This window comes from Periplaneta americana, chromosome 14, assembly GCF_040183065.1.
Source record: "Periplaneta americana isolate PAMFEO1 chromosome 14, P.americana_PAMFEO1_priV1, whole genome shotgun sequence".
NCBI lineage: Eukaryota > Metazoa > Arthropoda > Insecta > Blattodea > Blattidae > Periplaneta > Periplaneta americana.
Genome location: NC_091130.1, coordinates 107,775,275 through 107,801,534, shown reverse-complemented (window position 1 = coordinate 107,801,534; position 26,260 = coordinate 107,775,275). Strand labels below are relative to the sequence as shown.

The window sequence follows — 26,260 nt, the reverse complement described above, 5'->3', positions numbered from 1 at the left end:
CTCTGCAAATCCATATCATTTAGCCACTTCAGTCTGCTTCATTCTCCTGTGTAAATCACTAAATGCAACTTACTAATCTAGTCTTCCAACTGATTTGTTTTCGTATTATCTGCCATCATTAACAAGTAATACTCGAATGTGTAATATGCCAAGCAGTCAGGAAGACAGTGCAGTGGCAGGAATCATCCAAATCCTGTTAAGGGTCACGCTGATTGATACACATCATAAAAACATGGAAAACAAATTTTGTCTAGTAACAAAGCATCTTATGAATGCACTTGATTCCCAGTTACATTTTGATTGCTGAATGTCTGTTAAAAAATAAATTTCATTCACATTTCGAGGAGCACTTCTTTCTAGAATAAGTTCTGATGCAAGCCATGCATATTTGACCATATCATTAAAACGTGGGACAGATAACTGGTGATGAATGAGAGAATGTGTTTTATAGCATCTTCTTGAGTATTTTCATAATGAAATTCGTAACTTGCTGAAAGAAATATGCTGTATGTCACATAGTTGGGATGCAATGAGGAGGAATAATTTCAACAGTGGCATTGCAATTGCCCTCATCATCTGTAAAAGCAGAATTTAAATGTGTGATGTCTCTCTGATCTCACCTTGAGTCCAGCAAAAGCAAGAAATCTTGGTTCTTGTGATATTGTTGAAACACATGCTTGGCAAATGTTTCGAAATGATCTTTAGTCAGTTTTCCGAATTTTGATGCTGTGATATCAACATTTACATTAGCCTTTGTCAGATTATTTATCAATGGTGATGGAAACGTTAATGCCCGAAATTTCTCTTTGGTTCCTGTAGAGAAAGGAAAATGTTTGGAAGAAGTTTTCCAGGCACTGTGATAAATTATTGCACCTTGTAGCTATGAGTGACCTTAATGAAATCAACCAAGAAAAATGTGTACATAAGCAGTAAGTTTGTTGGTAAAATGCAAAATAAAAATGTCTCGTTACTTATTTCTTTACTCTCTATAATATCTTATTTTCATTTCAGGCATATCTGTAAAATTTTATTTATACATTTTTATGGGGCTCTGAAAAAAACGCATGCCAGAAAAACGTAGCCGACTTAATCGAAATGAAATTTAATAACATCTGAAATAGCACTTGAAGACAACATGGGAGAGAACAAGTGAAGTCGATTGGTAAAGATTTTACAAGAGAAATTTAAAACTTCACAGTTAAGCCAGCTTTCAGTCTGTAATAAAATACTAAAATTTATAACATATTCTTGAAGAATGTATGATTATTTGTAGAGCTGTCGATTTAATTGATTAATGAAACTGATTAATCAATTAATTTCAAAATTCGATTAACTAGTTAAATGTGTTTCAATCACTTAATTGAACAGTTTAAAAATTATCATGTGGTGAAGGCAACCTGTCTTGTGAAGGTGTATCATTTGGTGCTGTGAGCTCTTAAGGTATTACTAGCAGGTCATTAGTGTAAACTGATGTTCACGTCTTCTTGCTTTAGAAAGGTAAAAGAAATGATACTGTAAGTACAGCTACGCACAAATCCCTCATTAATAGCATTTTTCTTTGAAAATGCAAAAACCAGAGTCATGTCCAATGAGTAAATCAGAATATACTTCCAAAAGCCATGCTTCAATACCGTTCACAAGGAAAGAGATCCAAAAAAAAAGCTGAACCGAGAATGACTCACTGAGACCGTAACAGACCTTGGGCCTTATACTTGTTTGGATGATGATGATGACCATGATGATGATAATGATGATGATGATGATGATGATGATGATGATGATGACGATCTTTGAAAATGCGGCTTAGGTGACAATTTACTTTCACAAACAATGAAAAGGACGAACCATATACTTTACTTATTTGCAGACAGGTTGTCCTTTGTTAAAATTACCACCCAAAGGTAGCTGGAAGTTTGCAGTTGGAAAAGGGTTAATGGTCTTGGAATTGAATACTTTTATTTCGTTCACATACATCAAATCTGGTGTTTATATCCATTAGTTTATGAAACTGTCAAAGCTCAGCTCTCAGTGGCTCTAAATTATCATTTCACTTTCAAGGATGCATGATTGCTTGTTATTCAGAAGTCATTGTTCAGTGTTGTATATCTGTGAACTTGGTTACAAATATGGCTTAAGAACCATTATGTAGAAATCCCGGTGAAAGTTTCGGATTTAGATTGAATGACTGTGGAAAGGTGATGGACAGAAAAAAACAGTATTTTGTAAAAAAAAAAATGTGGAAATAGTTCAGTTATAGCAGAAGCACAAATAGGCTCCATTATCATTTTAAACATGTTCATCCTTTCCAATGTGGATCTGCATCTACTAACATTGCTCCTTCCAGTTTATCTTCTCAATCATCATTGGAGCATCTAATATGGAACCTGTATCCTGTGTTAAAGAAACTGAAATAGCAAATGTTTGAAGTACTGTCAACATACATTTTTGGTTGAAGCAAAGAGATGTGACTGTAAATAAGTTTAAATTGGAGACTTGTTTTTTTCCAAATTTTCTATATACGTCATTAGTGCCAATTGCTTCTTAGTAATTATTTGCTATATACATAAATAAAATTAGAAATATATGTGAAAATGTGTGTTCTTCTTCATAGCATATGGAATTATTATAAAATCGTATTACGTGATTTTGTTTAAACTTACAAACACTGTTTAAAATCGGTCAAAGGCATCTGGTTAACTGATAAAAATGTTTAGTCGATTGACAGCTCTAATTATTAGTAGAAAATCTTAGCTCCTTAGAGTCAAAGCTGGTTGACATATTACATTTCAAATTCCAATCCAGAAACTTTTACGACATTGACTTCTGTTATATTTATAGCGTGATATTCATTTAATAACATGTGATTGATTATTTTACAGAAAGTCACTTATTTTGGACTGCTTGCTCCTAAAGAGTAAACCTTGCACTCGAATTGTGATAATTGCTTCATAATTTGTTCAGTTACATTATGGTGTGTTACAAAATGTTGCACTATTTCTAAAGCAGTAACAGAGTCATAAAAGGACACAAGATTGGTGGAGGAAAGCATGGACAGCTTTGAATATCCACGAATTTCAAAGTGGGCTGCATCTTAACATGAACACAAACTGTATTTTCGCGTTCTTACATTTGCACGGCAAACCTAATTTCGAGCAAAATTGATTTAGAACGTATAAATGACGTTTTGTACTTTTTTAGGTTTAAAATATGATCGTTGTGATTGTCTTTTTTTTTTAACTCTTTCGTATATATATATATATATATATACTGGTGGTTCGAAAGGATATATTTCCTCATACTCATTTTAATTGGTTTGTCATTTGTGTGTATGTGTGTTGCAGGATATTCAAATTCCTTTTTTCTCTTTTTTGCTCTAAAAAGGACAGTTTTCTTTTTGCTTTTTAGCAGATGGTATTTGCCTTCGAGTTACTCCTTTAGAACCACCCAGAAGATGCGTGAAGCTTCAGGAATGCAATGGATGCATGTATCTTAAAAAACGTGTAAACAAAAAACGTATATCTGAAATGAATTAACATGGAAAGTACGGTGAAACCTCTCATTTACATACATTGAAGGGACGTAACAATCTGTTCGCATCTGGAAGGTGTCCTTTATTGGGAGGGAGGCTCCCTAATCTAACAGTGAATTTATAATATGCATTATGTATCCCGTCACGCTTTAAATGAAATGTATTACTATAGTTTAATACTAAATACAGTATACTGTACTACAGTAAATTCTTTCAACGTTGAATTACAGTAGATAAGACCGAGAAAGGAAAATACAATACTGTGCCATGCAATTTTATTCTAGGTCTACAGTTATGCAGTACTGTAATTTACAGTTTTCCACTTAACTTTTACGTTCAGGTGCCATGTCTCTCGAAACTGAACAACTGGTTAAAGTGAAGAGAATAATCCTACTAACCCTATCATGTGTCAAATGCAGTTTCATGATCATGGAAACCTGGACCCATCAGACAGGTTAAATTTTATGATTTTGTTCATCCACCCGCTTCCAGCTAACAAGGGTTAGCCAGCTGGGCTAGGTGTAGCCTACAAGACCCTTATTGTTTTCTTTCTTGTTAAGGAATTTCTGTACAGTTCTCAAAATTAGGTTTTCCATTTTTGTAACACATTAGGTCTTGAAATCCAAGTTCTGTCCGCAGTCAGGAGGTAAAGCAAGCTTTAGGACTGTGAAACAGCTGTCCATGTCCGTGTCTGAGTGTGTCCGTAAACGAGAGTTAAATTTGTCATTATTTCTATATTTTTTCAGTTGGGACATACAAAAATCTGTCTGTATATGAGGAGTGTCCGTAAGGAGAGCGTAAGGAGAGGTTTCACTGTATAGGAATTTTGTCAGGACTTCAGAAAAAAAAATGTGTAAGTGTGAAGCATTTAAAAGAAGTTTGACTGCATTAAGAAATGGGTTTTGTACACCATGCATTTTTCTGTTATTATATTTCAAGAATTCTTATCAGATGAGGTTGTCATTTATTCATGCTGCTGAAATTTATATGTACTCACAAAATATTACGGTGATTAAATATAAAAATTTAAAAAGTGACAAAATATATTAATTATAAAAGAATACTGTGAAAGAAAGGAACAGGAAACAAAATTTAAAAAAAGAAAAAAAAGAGAGAGAGAGGAGGAGGAGAGAAGTGTACTCGATCCACTAACCTCACAATTACTATAATGCTTTTCAAGCAACTTAGTTCATATGTCTCCGCCACTGAATATTCAACACCACATTGTAAGTTTTCTCTTATGATGATGATGATGATGATGATGATGATGATGATGATGATGATAATTCACTGAATAATGCAGTAACTGATGAGCCTAAAATAAAATTTGATTTTTTTATGTACTGTTTAGCACATATATTTACTCCAAGGGAATATCTTCACTGCCAGCAGTGTTGCCATGTGTAGGGATATTTCACACGAAAAAGAATGTAGGTATTTTTTTTAATAATTGCAAAGATGTAATTTGTCTGCTTATTATTGGGACAATAATTATTTACTCTTAAAACAGAATACAGAGCGTAACATTCTGAGAAACTCCAAACCTCGTGATCCGAAATAGCTAATCTTCTATTGTTCTGTGGACACAATTACCTTCACTTTTACGTTCAAGAGTGATGAAATAAGCATTCGTGGATTCACCAGCCTTTTAGGAATATCTCCTTATCTCTCACTCATAATCGTACAATCACAAAAGAGCTTCTCTATTTACAGAATCAGCATTACAGACTACAGTCATTTTGTACCATTTCCGAATTCATTTTTAACTTAAATTTGTTAATTAGAGACTCAAGTGAAATGCTTGATCTTTGAACATTCTTGTTTGTATTTTCGCCCAATTTTTTCTCCCCCCAAAAAATCGCCATAATTATTTAAAGTTGCCAATTGTGGAAATTTGGAAATAAATCGAGAGATGTCAAAATTTATCTCTCAGTTAATAATTCACAATGCAGCGAAAATTGACAAAATTAACTTTCCTTGCCACACTCTGAGAGCCATTCAGAGTCTGTACAACGAAACTAATTTAATTGTGTAAACTGGAAAAGAAAGCTGAGTACTTACGTATTGGCTTTTAAGGAACCCGGAAGTTCATTGCCGCCCTCACATAAGCCCGCCATTGGTCCCTATCCTGAGCAAGATTAATCCAGTCTCTATCATCATATCCCACCTCCCTCAAATCCATTTTAATATTATCTTCCCATCTACGTCTCGGTCTCCCCAAAGGTCTTTTTCCCTTTGGCCTCCCAACTAACACACTATATGCATTTGGAAAAAAAAAAGGAGTAGAAACAAATTATAGTGAATCACGTAGTTAGGTAAGGTGTCCTCTGTGTTCAATGTTATTTAACTTATATTTGGACCATGCCATCAGAGAAGTGGTGTGTGCAATCATCACAGTGGACGTCGAGAAAGAACTACCTTTATTACTTCTTCTCCGACATAAAAATAGGCGTGCTAAACATAGAAAATACTGGATACATCCGATTCTTATGCAACGAGTGCAGTTTCGCCAATTTCACAGCCTTTTTCACGAGCTCCGAGTCCATGATAATTTTTTTCACTACTTCAGAATGTCAGTGTTACCATTCGATCAAATGTTAGAAAAAGTGGGAGACATTGCAGACAAAGGAAACTTCTTTCTGAATCTTCTGATAGGTCTGAGAGAAGGAAAACTAGAAACACACTGCAGTCCCGAAACAAGGAGGAACTTCCCTTTCTTGCACAGATGATCTTGAGATATCAGGGAAAGAGAGATGCTATTGGTCTTGTCAAGGAAATTACAGATAATACACCAAGGTGTGCCACAAAAATAAAAACAGCGTACATATCAGTTGCCAGAAAGCCTATTCCACTAACTCCTGAGAAAGCTTTGGCTCTTATTACAAAACAAATATGTTACCTTTAACTATTGTACAAAGTTTGATTAAAATCTATTTCATATAGAAAAGTTAGTGATTTTACCTAAAGTCACCCCCTATAATGGAGTAGTTTCTTTAATATAATTGTAATGAGAGTTTGCATACAAAACAAATATGTTACCTATAACTCCTGTATAAAGTTTGATGAAAATCTGTTAGAGGAGTCGATAATTTTGTCTAAATTCACTCCTACAATGAGTAGTTTCTTTTACACAAACGTAATGATAGTTTGTATATGTTACTTGTAACTACTGTACATGATAATCTGTTACAAGAAAAGTTATTAATTATGTCCAGGTAGATTTACGTTTTGGACTGCTGTGTGTCATCAATCTTGGCTTTTGCAGTCGTCCATATGAAAGCAGAAAACCGACTTGGCATTTGCAGTCTGTATGAAAACAGAAAATGCTGTTGCTGGTCGCAGGGATTGCCTGACAGTGACAGCAGTCGATCTACCATCAGATTGAGCACTTATGTGAAAAGCAAATGACGTTTTCTACTGAAATACATTACCGACTGCATCCTCGTGACAAGCAATTCATAACATCGACTTTTTGCAGTCACCCTTGTGTAAGGGCACTTAGTTTCGAAAAATTTCAACACTCCAGTTCTGTCTGTCCACAAATCTCCAAGATTCATATTTCCCTATTTTAGCATACTTGCAGAGGGGCGAGAGAGAGAGAGAGCGAGTGTGTGCGTGCTCTTCTTTCATGGTGTTGCATAGAATACAGAAAGGTGTATTGAATATTCCTATTCTGTGTAGATGGCTTGATAAACAGTCATGGCTTGTCACCAATCTAAACAAAGTGACGGCATATTTTCATAGAGCTTGTGCAATTTCTTCAGGGTTTCTTCATTTTATTTACCATGATTTGCCTTAATTTTATCCTCTATTTCTTTTTCCTGGAATAAATTAAATTTGTTGTGGATGATTGTTTTATAGAATGCAAAGAAAATGCCAGGCTTTGTTTTTGTATTATTGTTGTACATCTTTTTGCCTAAGCATCTGCTATTTCATTTCCATGTATATTACAGTGTGAGGGAATCCATTCTATAATACTAGTGATTTTTTTAAAATCAATCAAATGATTTATAATTTTTCTAGATTCCTTGATTTTGATGCTTTTTGAAGTTGATAGCTTGGCTATTGTATTGCAGCTCGTGAATTTGACAGAATTACAACTTTCTGAAATTTATTTACGAGGGTAAGTCAATAAATAAGCCGCAAACATCAGTTTACTGAATACAGTTTTAAATTCTGTGCGCATATTTTGTCGACAGATAACAGCATATATAGCCTGTGTTAGGCAGTAGAGACTACAGCTTCCTGCTGCCTATGGTCAGTCAGTGGCAGCCAGTGCAAGATGGCGAGTGTGCTGTATGAGTGTACACGAGAAGAACAGTGCATGGATGTGCGTTTTTTTGTGGGCCAAAGGACTGTCTACAGAAGAAGTGCATCGCGAAATGCGTCCTGTGTATGGTGAGAACTGTCTGTCATGGAAAGCTGTGCTCACTTGGATCCAAGAGCTTAACAAGGGACGGCGAAGCATCAGAGATTGGGAGTGGTCTGGTCATCCTGCGGAGGTGTCAACTGAAGCCACAGTGCAGCATGTGGAACACATTCGTTACGACTGGCGCGTGACGATCGACGACGTAGCTTATGCTGTAGGTTGTTGGCGTGGAATTGCTTGCAACATCATGCATGAGCAGCTGAAGTTTCGTAAAGTTTGTGCACAGTGGGTCCCCTGCCAGTTGTCTGTGGAACACAAAATGAACAGAATGGGCCTGTCTTATAACACTTCAATCGGTACGGTGAGGAAAGATAGGACTTCATACGGTGAATTGTTACAGAGAACAAGTTGTGGATTCACCACTTTCAACCGGAATCCAAATGATCCTCCATGGAATGGAAACATCCCACTTCCCCATCCAAAAAAAAAGTTCAAGACGATTCCATCAGCCCGCAAGGTTATGCTGACCATGTTTTGAGACATGCAAGGCATGATACTGCTGAAATTTCAGCCTCATAGTCAGACTGTGAATGCCCCATCGTACTATACCGCTCTGTAGGAACTGCAACAAACCATTTGCCGCAAACGACCTGGACTCCTGACAGCGGGGGTGATTCTTCTGGATGACAATGCCCACCCACACAAGTCAAACAAATATAGGAGCTATTGCGAACATTTCATTGAGAATGCTTGGAACATCCATCGTACACTCCCGACTTAGCCCCAGTGATTTTCATCTGTTCGTGCCCTTAAAAAGTGATCTGGGTGGCCGCCATTTTGAAAATGATGATGCCGTAACCCAAGAGATCACTCGTTGGACTGTGACTTCTTTGCTGCTGGCTTTCAAGGACTTGTAAAGAGATGGGATAAGTGTCCGAATGTACAGGGTGAATATATTGAAAAATGAAATAAATTTCAGGCAAGTTACTCTGAGTACTATAGTATCTATCCTATTTTGCTACTTATTTATTGACTTACCCTCGCATTTTGTATAACAGATTCTGTAAAGCTATGTAGGTAGCTGTTATTTCTCCATCAGAATTTGTTGAATATGGACCAACATTAGATAAACTCGAAAGAATGCATATAACTCTAGCTCCAGCACTTTCTTCAGGTGATCTGTCTGTAAAGATTTGCAGCCATTCTGTATGTAGATATTTTGAATTGATGGTTTTTAATCCTAAAGTCCTCATTATTGTTGTGTCAGTATCCGATTATTTTAAGTTTTGATCTAAATAACGTATGTTCTATTGATTGTTTGTCAAGTGGGTTCTCTACTAATATGAGGTTTTCTGCCAGCTATGGGATTCTAACTCTTGTTTTATATCTTTCACAATAGTCAAGAAGCTCTTTTGTGTTTTGAGTCTGTTTACTGGTACCCTACTGTTGTATATTGTAATTGGGTTTTCATATTGTATCTTTAACTTCTTACAAATATTTTGGTTGTAAGTTCTTTCATAGTGGTAATTGGAGTTGTCTTTACTTCTCCAGTTATTAAACTTAAAGCCTGATTTTGAAGCTGATTAAGTTCTTCTAGTTTTCTTTTTGGAGTTGTTATTAGGTTTCACAACGAAATTTGAGGATTGGTTTAACATATATTTGGCAGGTCGTGTTAAGTGTTTCCCTCATACATTTCTATTTCTTCCCAGCTAATCATTTTAAAAGAGAGAGACATCTACCTGCTTTATCAGTAATATAGTTTATATTGTTTTTCGAAGTCATTTCATTGTCAAAAATAAGTCCAAAGTATTTTGTCTCATTTGTTTGCTTGAGTTCTTTATCAACATATTTCAGGTGTACTTCTTTTCTGTTTGTACTTGAAGCAAATAGATGGTTCGTTGTTTTTTCAGTGTTTACATGCATTAGCTTATTTGAACACCAATATTTAAATTCTAAGTGTTTTTGAGCAGCTTTTGATGTGAATACAGTTTGTTTTCTTGGGTTAGATATTCATACATTTAAATCATCAATATACAGTACATGGTCACTTTCATGTTGTTTTTTCGTCGAGTTAGTCGAAGATCATTCATATTGATATTAAACAAAGTTATACTGAGCGCAGAATCTTGTGGAACCCATATGTTGTAGTTTAGTCAACTGTCCGAAGATAGGTCTAAACCTCACAAGTGATACCAACAAGGCACCACTTATGAGGCAACTAGACCAGGAGATAATGAGATAAGGTGGCCAGGTCCTTTTCCCCTCTGTTGCATACATTGCTGATTAGCTACATATTACACTAATCAACCCATATGTAGCTGTTTATATTTAGAAGTTACATTAAATCTTGTACCATAAAACCATTGTGATATTAATTGGGATAGCTATCTAAACATATTATCTCTTACACACAGGCTGTTCAATTTATTCAGAAGATTAGTCCTTCATATAGAGCTATATGCTGACTGAAAATCAATGAAGATTGCCAAGACATCTTCTGATATGTTAAAGGAGTCTTTAATGTCGTGACTTACAATTAGATGAATGGCCTGAGATAACTCAGGCAGAGTTCAGACCTCCACATTCAACAAATGAACAGGTCATTCGCCTAAGTCAGGACATGAAAGACTCCTTTAAAATCATATGATGTCTTAGCAATCTTTATTGATTTTCAGTCAGCATATGGAGGACTAACCTTCTGAATAAACTGAACAGCTTCGGTGTAAGTGATAATATGTTTAGATAGCTATCCCATTCATATCACAACAGTTTTGTGCTACAAGATTTAATGTAACTTCAGATATAAACAACTACATATGGTTTTACCACAAGGCTCTGTGCTCAGTACAGCTTTGTTTAATACCTACGTGGATTTCCACTAACACTACAAAAAAACAAGTCATGACGTCCGTTTCCTGGAATTCTAAGGGGATAATCATGATTGACTATCTAGCAAAGGGGAAAACAGTAACTGGAGAATATTATTCAAATCTGCGGCATCTGAAAGGGAAAATTCGCGAGAAGAGGCTGGGTATGGCCAAGAAGAAAGTGTTGTTTCATCACGACAGTGCACCTTCTCACACATCTGCAATCGCAGTTGCTAAACTACACAAGCTATGGTTCAAATTGTTGCCACATCCTTCTCCCCACACTCACCAGATCTCGCACCATCAGACTTTTCTCTTTTCCTAAAACTCAAAACTCACATGACTGCGAAAAAATTTCCGTCAAATGAAGAAGTTATCACAGCACCAGAAGGCTTTTTTTTTTTTTGCAGACCTCGAGGAGTCTGTGTACAAAGAGGGTATAGCAGCATTGCAGCACCAGTGGACCAAGGGACCAAGTGTGTGAATCTCAGGGGGATGATGTTGAGAAATAAAGATTGTTTCAGATTAATTCTAGTTTAAATTCTGTGTCAGACATTGAACTTTTCAAACAACTCTCGTTGGTTTTGTAGGTAATTCTGATATTTGAGGTTTATGTTTTAGATTTAATATTGACTCCAGTATTTTGATTTCTTTTTAATATGACCCTATTGTGTTTTTATTTTTGGAGACTTATATTGATATTTTTCCCAAAAGTTTTCACCTGGGCGTCTCTTTACATTTTTCGTGAAGAAGTATGGCTCTCTCCTCTATTAAGTTTTGGATCGATCTGTTATCTGTTGCAACATCTACAGTAGAGTATATCGAGAAAGGCCGAAAAAATTTTTTTCCGAAATAAAAAAGTAAGAGTTTGCAAAAGTCGTATAAAGGTGACAAAGTTTCGCACGAAAGAAATGTTAATCTCCTGGAAGCATTTTTAACCGGGCCACAGAGGGGTTCTTTTGGATTATCTTATTTTTTGTAACATAAGCATGTTTGCAGGTCTTCGCTTGTTGCAGACTGCTTTGATTTGTTATTATTGGCAGATAAAAAAAGGGGTATTATTTGTAAGTTCCAAGAGATAGTAGGAATGCAAAATAAAAGGTACGAATATGTTACAAGCTGCATCAACTCATCCTGCCATCCATCTACTACTATTTGTTTTTATTGTTTGTTTATTCTATTTTTATTTTCATTTTACACTCCGTGACAAATAATCTGTCTTCTTCTCACAGGATTGGAGTTGCATTCTTGTATCCAGTGTTCACCTGATAAAAGCATCTCTCTTTTTCACCACAAACTATAGCTCGAGTATCGCTGACTATCTTCACCAGTCTCTTGAGCAATTGTTGTGTGACATGGGAAACTAGGAATGTTTATTTTTTCATCAAATTCCTCGTCATACATCATACCCTGCAAATCTTCAGTACTTAAATAACGGAGATTCTGATATAATGAATTTCGTAAAGAGGGAAAGACAAAATATGAATTCTTACTGCTCATTCTATCCTCAATTTTTTTAAATAATTATTATATACTTAGTTTTCTCTTACGTATTATTATTATTTAATTATATTTGTATTTTGTATTTATTTATTGTATTAATTAATCTAGCCTGCCTCACTTCAGTAAATAAACTGCACAACTACATTTCATTTAATTCTTTCTCACTCTTCTTATGTTTTAAGGTCTGTTTTCCACGCCGTCACTGAGGGTGGGTTGTTTCAGTAGTGCTTAGTCTGTTATTCTGAATGACACTTGTATTGTCTAACAAATTTCTCTTGTTTATCCACTATGCTGAGAAAACAGATGTTTGTATGCAGGTATCCTCTGGCCATTGATCTCAAAACTGTAATTGCGGGTAATATTCCTTTATTTTTTTAATCGTTTTCCTTTCTTGCTGTGATGCTTTTTACATTTTTGTGATAAATGCAACCCTTTTGTCATGAGACCAAGCCCCCAGTATCTTGCAAAAAAATATTTTCATTTTCCAAATATGTACTTCCTTACCACTAACATTAAAGTTTTGATTCCCCAGTATTTGAAAGAAATGTTCATTCTATGCACACTGCTTCTGCCCAGGAATGTTGCAAAGAACTGGCTTCAGCATTGACATGTTCATAGAAGAAAACCCAACTTCATCTTCCGAAGAAGATGTGTCGACTACAGTTTGGGGGAACAGTTTTAAAAAATGTGCTCTTGTTGCAGATTTGAACGATTATGGGAGACTTTGGTAATAGCTGATGTTTTTCTTGTCTTATATATTCATTCCTCCAAACTGCTTTTACTTTCTGATCCTGGGTTATATGTTTTGTCTCAATCGCTGTCATTATTGTAATCTATTAAATCTGACAGTAAAGATCTTGGGTTATTTTGTAATCTTTTATCAGATGTTTACCTCCAATAATATATTATTGCACAATTTTTCCTAGTTCGAATGACGACGACAATACACAATTATCATTGCACCATTCATCTATAACGAATATAAGTTTCGTAGGAATTCTGTGCATTCAATATCCTTCATGTATCTATTGTTACTATTATTGTTGTGAGAAGTGAAATGCAAAGAAAATTTTATTGTCGTAGACAAAAAATAAGCCATACAGAACCAGTTCCATGTAGTAAATAAATATCAATCACTAAAATCAATATTTTAATTTTATTCTAATCTATATAACGAGTCAATATGTCTATTTTATGTTAAAAATATAAATACCTACAAAAAATACTCCTATCAAAAACATTTGCCTACCTTTGTGAATTTGAATTTCCTTTTGTACTAAAGAACCATTTTTTTTGTACGAGAAAACATTTTACAACACTTTCAATAACATGTTAATGCTATTATTTTATATTCTAGAATGTAACAACATTGGAAATATAAATCTTACAAGCTTTCTCATTAATATAGTATTAGCACCTGTTTAAGTACAGGAGCATAAAAATCTTAAGTTGTCAACATAGCAGTTCTCCAATACATCATATAGTGATAATACAAAGGGCATATGTCGAAATAATTCGTTAATACCGACAAAATAGACTTAAGGCAAATTGAGCATTTTACTTTATTATGCCTAGAGAGTGGAATTGTAGGCCCAAAAAGTGGAATTTTAGGCGCCTAAAATAGGCTCTTACACTCCTTTAATTAGGCTTTATAAAATAAAAAATAGTTGTTTTTTTTTTTAAGAATGTCCTTAATATAAGATTCAACAGTAGATGATCAGCACCTATTGTGGCTATTGTGTCGCACACTGCTGTACTTACAAATGATGAGAAAAAAGGAAGGGGTTGTTATCTGTCTTGGAATGTAAGAGAATGTTTATTCGAGTACAAACCAGGGAGTTTGTGTTAAATTGCTGACAGACAAAGGAAGATATAATAATAATAATAATAATAATAATTTGTCCGGCAGGAGTTCTTTTACATGCCAGTAAATCTACTGACATGGGCCTGTCGCATTTAAGCACACTTAAATCCCATTGACCTGGGCTGGGATCGAACCCGCAACCTCGAGCACAGAAGGTCAGCACTATACCGACTACGCTACCCAGGCTGACTGAAGCCCCAGAGGTACTTCTATATTGTGTCATTCACTGCTAGGAAGAGTTGCTGTTATCCATCTTGGAATGTAAATAGTACAGGATGTTAAGAAAAACAGTAAACAGTTACGAAAAATGATGCAAAAATTTCAGTAGGCACTAACGTCGAAATAGGCATTGTTAGGCACTATAAAATCCCTTTATTTATACCAATATACCCATGAAAAGTGCAAATATTAAATCTCAAGCCTGTATGTATCAAGGAAAAACTAGGTTTTTGCCTAAATTCCACTCTCTAATTATGACTTGTATTCCATTCAGACACAAGTCCGTATTACCAAACGAAAACTTAAGTTTTTCTTTTTAATAGCTTATCAGATACAGAAAATTGTAAAAATAAAGTGACTTAAGCCCCATTGATGATACATAGAAGAATTATTAAAATACATAAAAATTTTACTTTATACACTAATCTTTAGACCTCCTGCGGCTCAGTAAAAGAAATGTAATTAGGGACCTGGTTTTTTACTGCTTATAGTAGTGACTACAAGGCAACTTTTATATACTTTTTTTATTCCTCCCCATCCCCTTATACATCCTAAATTCTACTAGTGTAGTTTCAACTGCCCCAGTAGTGATTTTGAAGACATTCCAGTTTAGTCAGGTTCTGTTGAGATGATGTGATTAATATTTCACCAAAATATGTAATTCCTGGTAAGACATACATTTTGTGTGTAGTGTTGAGTAGTGATGAGGTGTGATTTGAAAACCTGTTATTTTGTCACTGCCATAGATTTATCACTGGTTCCTATTGTGACTATAGGTCCAAAATCACAGCTCCGACAAATCACCATCTCAGACTAATATGTGATTCATAGGTATAGTGACTGATGTACCTTCAGAGTCCAAACAACTACAAGTCGGAAGATTAATTTGTAAGACAATGTATCTTGGATCTAATTATGAGTAATTATCTTCCCACTCTAAAGGTTAACAAGGGAAACTCTCACTAATACTGAAGCCATATGCACTCACTATCAGCTATTTTCTTTAAAAACATTTCCTACTATTAGAAAAGTCTGGGTGTAAAAAATGGATACCAAGAAGCACTGATACCTGTAATTAATAACACTAATTTTAAAAGAACTCGGTGTTGTCAAAATTAATCCATACCAGTCAAGAAATCTTCAAACATTTATATCAAGAGCCAGAACTGGTCACATAATAGGTCATGAATTAGATTCAAACTGTTAACATTTTCGATGTGTAAATTATCAGATAAATGTTATGAACGTTCATTACAGTCACTCAGTGTACAGCATAGATATATGCCATGTTTAAATAAATCCACTGAATGTGCCAGAAAGTCATATTCGACATATGACATTATTTTGATCTTTCCATTTATATTTATAAATTCAGTCTCATTTATTTTCGTTCATTTCAAAATTTAAGAAATGATCTGTCACAAATATTTGACAATTAGTGTTAGGCATTGAAGTGTTGAAAGTTCATATGTTATAATCGTAGGTTTCAATCTCCAAATAAACTTTTCTGACTGAGATCATTATTTTTCTACATTACAGTTTTACAGTAGTATCCAAATTATTCTCCTTAAACAGTACAAAAAGTAAAATGATTAACAGACATCAGTGGATAATCTAGAGCAATGTTTGAAATTACGTTTTTCAGAAATGAATTGATATATATGATTAGTATAGACAGGCAAAATATGAAATAAATATTTCCATATTTTGAATTATTACCTTATCATGGTGAGGTGGCACAGTATCAATGAACCAGATGTTCAGACTGGGAAAGTCTAGGTCATTGGTCGTCAGCACTCGCTGAAATGTGCAAAGGATAAGCGATGCCGTCTTGTGTGCACCGTCGTGCAGCAGGAAGAGGTAGAGAGCATACCCGCTAGCAGCTATGAGTGCACCATGGTGGGTGCACTGTGTTTTCCGTGGGTAAGCCCCAGAGTGCTCTGTGCTGAGGACCGCTGGTCTAGGTAATCTAGCTTACCGTTGGTAATAGGCAAAGGGAAGCCAAGGATAATTCACAACAAGAGAGCAGCATTTGTTTTCAGATTAGAGCAGAAGAGGCAACCCTTCTATGGAGGGTAGTACAAATGATGGTTATGATGGATCGCCATAAGCAGGCCTCACCATTTCCGACCCATGGTCATTTAGTTCGTGATACATTTATCATAGCATTTCAAATTCTGGTCGTGTGGCAGGAACAGGAGATCACATAAGCAATGCAGTGTAGGCCTACACACCGCAGGACAACTGGATGTGTAAACAAACAGATCTAATACAACATGCACTTTATCTAACTTCAAGTTGTACCTGAAATAGTGCGATTTGTACAGTAAAATCTGTTCAAGACGGAAGTGATATGGTCCTAATTTTTTTTTTCCATTGTGGACAGGTTTCCATATTATTCAGACGTGAAATTAAAATGGAATATTTTATTATTCGTATACATGAAAAACAAAATGACATGCCACAAACTGCAAGAAGACAAAGTATTCCATTTAACATTATTCATATTAAATCAGCTTTTTGTCGCTTATTCCATTTACATCCGGAGGTTACATTTGTTGTTTTATATTCGATTTTACATAGTTGACATTTCGGACCCTATACATCCGAATATTTTATAAGATTTTATTGTTTTTGAAATGTGATATACAATTTAACTCTAGTGGCCTTAGTTTTATTATTTTATTCGTTCGAATTGAACACTACCTAAGGTCGTAGGATTGCTCGCTTTTATGATTGTTTAGAAATCACCTTGTGTGTACTGCATTGGTATACCTTGTTTTACCATGACAACACTTTTTAGTTCTTTTAGCTCTCTGATTGTTGTATGACTTGTGTTTTTGTTTTATGACGAATTTTAGATAAGGGCGCAAATAGCCACAGCAGCTGATGCGCCCTTTTTAAACCCTACTACTACTACTACTACTACTGCTTCTTCCATTAGTGAATCATCTTGATTAAAATCTCATTTTCTGTATAAATGTTATCGTAACTCACTCATTGTTGTTGTTGTTTTCTAATGCCAGGCGTTTGACAATAAAGTCATTTGACCTCTTGCACTCCAATATTTTTCAAAGATATTATCATGGCCAGCCACTGAAGCACAGATTTTGAGGTGTTCCGATTCCATTTCTTGGTTTGAGTTGCACAATGGGCAGTTAGGGGACTGATATATTCCAATTCTATTAAACACTCATTAAACACTATTAAAGTTTACTAATCTCATTCAATTTAATATCTAATACTATATTATAATATTGTACTGTACAGTATATCACTGCACATTATTAATTAATTGAACTAGTAGCCATCCATTAGAAGTCTTGAATTCTGGCTTATCTAATTTCTTTGCCAGTTCAATGGCTTGCTTTGCAGAATAGATCCAGAAATTGACATATTCTTTGAAAGGTCATGAAGAACCCACTTCCACAATAGTTATTTATTTCCACATAAAGAGTTGCTTTCTGGTTCCTTTTATGTCACCAATAATTTCACATAGACTTTGTTTCCAATTTTCCTTTAACTTCATAACTTTTACTTCATCACTTAATATTAATGCCACATTTTACGCAACTTTTTTTTACCAGTAAATCATTACAACAGTATACCTTGTTTTACCATGACAACGCTTTTTAGTTCTTTTAGCTCTCTGATTGTTGTATGACTTGTGTTTTTGTTTTATGACGAATTTTAGATAAGGGCGCAAATAGCCACAGCAGCTGATGCGCCCTTTTTAAACCCTACTACTACTACTACTACTGCTTCTTCCATTAGTGAATCATCTTGATTAAAATCTCATTTTCTGTATAAATGTTATCGTAACTCACTCATTGTTGTTGTTGTTTTCTAATGCCAGGCGTTTGACAATAAAGTCATTTGACCTCTTGCACTCCAATATTTTTCAAAGATATTATCATGGCCAGCCACTGAAGCACAGATTTTGAGGTGTTCCGATTCCATTTCTTGGTTTGAGTTGCACAATGGGCAGTTAGGGGACTGATATATTCCAATTCTATTAAACACTCATTAAACACTTTTAAAGTTTACTAATCTCATTCAATTTAATATCTAATACTATATTATAATATTGCTCTGTCCAGCTACGACAGTTTACGGGTGTGAAGCATTGAAAAACTTTGAAGGGACTCGTCTACCTAGTCAACAGGGTAATAAAATTTATTATCGACAGGCCAACACACCCTCGTACCCTCTAAAATTTTCCAAAGTAAACTTGTTTTATCTTAGTGACCAACTTATTTCGTATATTCCTTGAAATTACACGTGTTTCAAAATGTAGTTTACATTAAAGCAGTGTGCCCAAAATATTATTTCCGTTTTGAACAGTAACAGGCAGTTTCCATTTCTGCATTGGGCAGTTTCCATTTTATTCAGGAAAAATTATACATAATACATACGAATTTTGCCGGGACCAATAAATTGTTCCGAAATAGACAGGATTCCGGATTAATCAGGTTTCGATTTGAACAGGTTTCACTGTAATTTGCAATATCAAATAGCATTAAGGTCTGTATGTTCATACAGTGCAATTGTATATGTTTAAAAACAGGATATATTGTATTTACTTAGTTTAGTTGTACGATTGAGTACATTAAAGAGAGGAAAAGAACAGTATTTAATATGTTAGGCATTGCAGGAAAATATAATACTAGGGAGGATCGGAAAGTAACAACAATTTCTTTATGGTATACTATTTTGGTTAGAACTTTCAAAGTTGGCAGATAGTTTGAATCTTGCACAACGGACAGCAATGGCTCGATTAGGTGTTACGAGCGGTAACTACTGAGTAAAGATGAAATGTGTGCTAGCATCGTCTGCTTGTGAAGAGCAGCGAGGTGTAGTCAGTTTTTTCTGAGCAAAACAAAAAAGTGCGAGTGAAATCCATAGGGAAATGTTGGTGTATGGTGCTGATTGTCTGGACAATAGCAACATCTCCAGGTGGTGCAGGTTCTTCGAAGAGGGCCGAGTAAATGTTACCGACGAAGCACATTCTGGCCAACCAGTGACCACTGCAACACCATCTAATGTCAGAGGCATTGAGGTGGCAGGCATCCAGCCTACAGCCCAGACTTCGCACCATCTGAGTTTCACCTCTTCGGACCAATGAAAAAATTCCTAGGAGGCCAATGCTTTGATTCGGATGAAGAAGTGGAATCAGTCATGCGCAGGTGGTTATACACCCAGAAAACAGAGTTTTATGATTGAGATGTACTGAATCTGGTGTCACAATGGGGAAAATGCGTCGAGAGACTTGGTTCTTGTATTGAAAAAAATAGGTAAAGCCTGTATCTTTTTTCTGCATTATTTCGTTTTACTTACCTATTAAATATGTTGCCACAAAAAGTTGTTGTGCATTACTTTTCGATCCTCCCTCATAGTTGTTTTGACAAAAAAAATATATTATGTTTACTTTGTTGTTGTTGAATTATAAAAACTAAACTTACTGTACTTTAAATGTGATACGTTATAGAGGAATCATTTACAGTTTATACAGAAAAGTTATGTTTGTCCTAATTTGTTGTAATGTATGACTATATACATTTTCATGAAACTGTATTGGAGAGTGGGTGAAGAAATAATGATGCTAAAACTGATCAGGAAGAGGAAAAGGAATTGGTTGAGTTACTGGCTGAGAAGAAACTGCCTACTGAACAATGCTCTGAAAGGAATGGTGAATGGGAGAAGAGTTCGAAATAGAAGAAGATATCAGATGATAGACGATATTAAGATATATGGATCATATGAGGAAACAAAAAGGAAGGCAGAAAATAGGAAAGACTGGAGAAAGCTGGGTTTGCAGTGAAAGACCTGCCCTTTGGCAGAACACTAAATGAATTAATGAATGCATTTTTAGATTCTCAAAAACAAAACTTCAATTTGGGGTGAAACACACCTTATACTCTGAAAATGTTCTCTCCATGTCACAAGGTGTAATGGGTGCAGACTTGAAATATTCGAGATCATATCTATCTAGGAACCCTCTGCTCTTCAACTTCTATAACCTATGTTTTTCATATTCTTGTAATTCTTTGGGTATATCGCACATTATTGACCCTGGGTTTTTCTCAAGAACATTTATGAGTTATTTACTCACTTCTAGAGCTGCTCTATCTGTAGCCTGGGAAATAGTTTTTTAAAACACTTCTATATATTGAAGAGCTTCCTGCAGTACTATTTTCCCGATTCCAAAGCAGTAATCGTGTTAAGTGAAGTTTTATAGTTTCTATGAATGCTTATCATGTCTCGAAATATCTGAAAAGAGTCGCTTTGCCTGTTTGATCCATGCACACTTTTCACTGTTAAGTTGATTTAGTATTCACAATTTTGTGGAAATATGTGGCATAATAAAATGCAGCCTGTAACTATGTTCCCCAACAACTTATCACAGGTCTTGGAAGATAAAGGTATGTCTGGAGCCCTCTCCTGGAATATCGTTAGCCTCAAAAATGCTTTCAAAAATATTTTCTCGAGTCTGCATATGAAACCATCTACATCAGGATAACATGTACTGTTCTGTGCAATAAGTATTGTTCTTCCAGCAGTAAAGTTTATGGTATGATAATGATTTAGTTCTTAATCTTGGGCGGACATATCTCATATTATTGCTTACTGAAATTAAAATTGTTTAAACTTTTCAGGCAGTTTAAAATTAATTTTTAGACGTAACATGTCTTTAAGTCCAGAGGAAGCTGCAAAGCATAATTTCTTTGGCGAAATATGGTCGAAGTATGCACTGTGTTGGCTGGATGCTGATAACTGAACACTTTTTCTAGATCAGAAGAGAAATAATCTGTCAGAGACAATCAATATCTGCAAATGAAAGATTGAAGAGATTGTTCTATGGTTGCTGTAGAAGCACGAAATCATCTCGTTATAGTGATGAAGGCCTCTATCAGTGAGATTAAGAGTAAGGATGCACATCTCATCTCTGCAAGACCAGACAAGGATTCTTGCACTTATCAACATTAGGCGGCACTATTTTACTTCAGGACAACAGGACAGAAAAACTCTTATTTACTTGTTCTGTTCATATGTCAGGAATACATGTCTGCACTTCTCTATTATTTTCCTTCAGATTATATTTTACTGAATCTGATCCTATCAGTAAAGATAATGCTTTTTGTTCAAACCTGGTGCTGATGAGCAAAACAAAGTCATGCTGCCCAATGTTAATATGTCAATATGAGACTCTTGTCTGGTCGTATTGAAATGAGATCTGCCTCCTCTAGTCTTCATCTTTTTGTTCTTCCACTCACACAGATCGTCCATCACTGTTTCAAGGTGATTTCATGCCTGTACAACAGTCACAGGGTGGTATCCTCAAATGATGTCACAGATATCAGTAATTTCTGACGAATATTTCTTTTCTGATGCCTGTTCTAAAGATTCTAGAGGATGTGTTACGTTCTCTGCATCTTTGAAATATTCTTTGTACAATAAACCAAATTTTACCAGACTCTTAGTTAACATAGTACACACTTCAAACATATTTCACCAAAGAAATTATGATTTGCAGCTTCATCTGGACACATCATAAAATTCAGTTTGAAACTGACTAAAAAGTCTAAATAATATTGTATTCCCACAAGACAATATTATGGGATATGGCCAGATTGAAGAACTAAACCATTAGCAAACCATGAACGTTGTTAAGAAGATATTTATTGTGCAGAACAGTCTGGGGTGCATATTGGGACGTAGAAAGATTATAAACCATCCTTTGGCAAGGGAAATTCAAGACGCAAAAAATACTGCTCGTAACAGAAAACAGTGCGAAAATATTTAAGTGGGACTTTACTTGGTTATATTGATACTTTATGATGTGTTTTGTTTCTTTTTATGGCTGATCAGTGTAGTAAGCATTCTCTTTTCATTATTGAAATAAGTGATTATTATGCAGGTCTTTCTTCTTCTTTCACCTTTGATTGATTCTTCCTAAAACCACTTGTAGTTTAGAATTATGATTGGAATTTTAGTCTCTTCACCTGTGCTCTGGCATCATAGTCTAAGACAGTGGTCATCAGCACTCGCTGAAATGGATAATGGGTAAGAAGTGTATCACATTATACACCGTCGTGCAGAAGGGAGAGGGAGCAAGCATACCTGCCAGCAGCCACGGATGCATGCCAGTGCAATGTCTTGTCCATGGGTAAGAGATACTAGCCTAAGGGTGCATTGTGCTGATGACCACTGGTCTAAGGCATCCTGCCTATGACTCTATGAAATGCACGCTGTTTCGAGTTCTCATGGGGAAAGAAATTTTCTCATAAAATTTCGGCCAGTGTATGGAACTGGTGCCCACCCAGCATCGTGATGCACTTGGGGAGCTATGATAAGTAGCAAAATCCTGTTATGAAAGCCAGCTATAACAGCTGGGGGATCATCGTACTAACCATATGATGCCTCCATTCTGATGTCATTTTCTACAAGTTCTTTTCTCTCATTCCCACAAATGGTCCAAGACCGCTACGATATCAATATATGACAGTGTTTCACACACTCTGAATAAAATTCAGTTTGAAGACTTGATTATTTGTACCCATGTGCTACATCACATAAGTGAAGCCAGTGTTTAATTTTAGTAATTATAATTTTTCTGTGTGTTAAATTCACTTTCTTGCTCTCTATCCTATAAATTCATAATAATATGTATGTATGTATGTATGTATGTAACCTTGTGGCAAAAAGAATGGGCCGACTCTTGGTCATCAAATAAAAATGCAAAAGTTCTGCCACGTGTAAAACTGCACTTGGAGGCATAGCTGTGATGTTTGTTCATTGTAAATCTTCCGTCTGTGATGTAATCAATCTTACGAGGTGTGTGTGTGGCATAGGGGTAACATGTTTGCTGTCTGTACCATAGGTTGTGAGTTTGCCTTCCAGTAGTGCAAAATTATTTTTAATTTAGTTTTTAATTGATTTATTTTAAATGTTAAATGGAATTTGTTAATAAATTTCGTTATGCCTATCTTGTAAAAATATTATTGCCCACCATCTGTGGGCTATTAATGGGCGAGACCTGGCTTGTGTAACAAAAGTAATAGTTGTTTCACTTCCTACAAAAAACCGAAGCATATCAAATATAAATAAATAAACAAATATATAAACAAGAAAGGTTTGTGGTAGGGACTAATATTTCGTCCACAAACCAACTATGTCAACAACTGCCCTCATTCTGTGCAGCATGGAGTCCACGAGATTATGGAACAGGTCTGCATTCGTGGCTCCCTCCTCCCACGCATCTAGAACTCTGTCCCACAATTCATCAGCTGTCCAAATGAGTGGTGGTTCTGCCCAATTAGAGCATAGGATCTCTTTTGCCTCAAGCCCACAGATTTTCAATCAGATTCATATCAGGTGAATTTGGAGGCCAGTCAACAAGGTCGACATCAGGCCTCCTTGTAAACCATTAATGAATTCTGTTAACACAAAACATTCATCATATTGGTAGCTATTCATACAATAAACTAGGGCAGGACCAGTCTTGTTGAAGAGTAGCATATGCTAGACAATCTATAATGTGCTTCATCTTTAAATGTTCCTTCCTCACAGCTCGACAACACCCTATGCCACGTTCTCTAAAACATCTCACACTGTGTGAGGAACTGGGAAAGTTGGATACTACCTTGAGTTCAGAGACAGTTTTAAAGGGATGGTTTTCAACTTCCCTCAATAATATCGCGTTCTCTTCACTTGTAGAGATGTTCCACCAACCAGAATTTGGACAATTCGCAACTTCACCATTCTCGAGATAAAGTTTAGCCCACCGCTTAGCAGTTGACAAAGGGACTGCAATCACTCCAGATGTCCTCGATGCAAAATAACCTACACAAACCAGAGCAATGATTTATTGATGGAGATGTCTGTCTACCATTTTCAAGAGTAATTAGACAGGCTGTTTTATTTACAGACAGGAGTATTGTTTGGGAGAGGGGGGGAGATTTGTTACTTACTAGAGTTTGGGCATATATTCCAAGAGATGTCGCCACATAAACGTAGCTTTGCGAGACAAATGATGGGGAAATTTGTAATTTAAAAAATTAATGTTTTTTGGAGACTCGAACCTTGAATTAGTACTGTTTACTTGTTTTTTAGACCTGTGCCATAATGATCGATCTACGCTATTGAAACTTATAGTACCAGATCGGCATAATATACGGGCTTTCTGTTCATATTTACTTCAATTGGTTTTATATTAAAAAATTGTATTATAATTTCACTCTTCAGAAGTCCTGTTTCATATAGAATCAACCTTCCATTCGATTTTATAACATATTTCAGACTCTTAAACAAAATACAGCAAAATTAAATGGTTTAGTTATGTGTTGCCTGGTAAACTATGGTTTCAATGAGATGATCATGTGCAATATTACGAGTACTTATAAATTGTCAGCAACCCATTCTTTTTGTTGCAAAATATACGTGTGTATGTATGTGTGAGTCATTGAAAATTTAAACATAACTTATTCAGTTAATATAATGATATGATAATATACAGAATGTTGCATGAAATGTCATACAATTTGTTTTATGTATAACACAGTTTATTCACGAAAATATTGATGCACAATTTGTTTAAAATAAATCACTGCAGTGTGGAAAATTGGTTCTAATCAATAACACATTCAATGTGCTCGCCATTTTGCCTCACCACCTCCTGGAGACTCACCCTTGCATTGGTGACAAATTTTCAGATTACTCACAGCACGACTGCACAATGTGGGCTCACAGTTGCAATACATTTTCTTGTTTCTTCTAGTACATCTTGGCACTGAGGAAACCTCAAAGAAAAAAGTCATACAGATGAATGTCTGGGCTGTGTCGGGGCCACATTCTGTTCATATCATGATGTTTTGGTAACCAACTTTACATTTCATGTACACTAAAAGTTTCGTGTAGGTACCCGGTAATCAACAATGTTTGCAATGTGTGGACGTGCTCCATCATGCATGAACCATCATGTCTGTATTGGGAGATATGTTGCCATGAGTTAAGAGATAAAATTGTTTTCAGGCACACACACACTGTTGGCGCGAGGTCACTTATTCTCCAACATAGAACCATTAACTCCGAATTGTTGGGATAGTCTATAGACTGTCTGTTTGCAGGGAGCTCACTATACAGGGTGATTCACAAGGATTTACCGTCCTTTACGGAGCTTATTTCTGAAGACATTTTGAGCAAGAAATGTCATATAAACATAGTTTTTATTCTCAATATTTTCAGAGTTCACTAATTTAAAGTTGTTTGTAAAATACGTTTATTCTTTAGTTTGAAGGTAAAAGAATAATAGAAATACAGAATGAACTATTCAGAAGTATCGTTTCTTTAATTGGCAAGTATTATGAAGCTAAAAATGTGCTGTGAACTCCTTAGTTGCTTTGTACAGACATCTTTTTCTATTTTTAACTAGAAAATTACACTTTTCTTACGCACTTATTACAACAATTATTACAAATCACATCACTTCCACCGACTTAATTATTTGCAGTTCAATTTTGCATCCTAATTTACAGTCTTGGAGAGTTTACAACACATTAAAAAAAATTCGCCGTCCGCTTGAGTACACTTGGTCGCACGCTTGTGAACGGCACTCGTCACACTAACTTAACTGCATACGACTATCTTGATTTCCGTAATGCTTGCGCTGGCTGCTGATTTCTCGCTGACCAAGATCACGCGTTCACAGCAATGCATTCCAATAACGAAACATAACTCTGTAAATATTGAAAATAGGACCCATGTTTATATGATATTTTTTGCTCAAAATGTCTTTGGAAATAAGCTCCGTAAAGGACGGTAAATCCTCATGAATCACCCTATACGAAAGTACACATGGAAATGTCTCCTAGTTCCTTGCACACTCTTTGTTTCTGCAAAAAAAAAAAAAA

At 35.5% G+C, this 26,260-nt stretch overlaps 1 protein-coding gene across 2 annotated transcripts in view; it reads left to right on the top strand.

The window, feature by feature from the left end:
* LOC138713635 (methylcytosine dioxygenase TET-like) overlaps positions 1–26,260 on the top strand; it is a 102,209-nt gene that overhangs the window by 49,124 nt on the left and 26,825 nt on the right. The window lies entirely within an intron of this gene.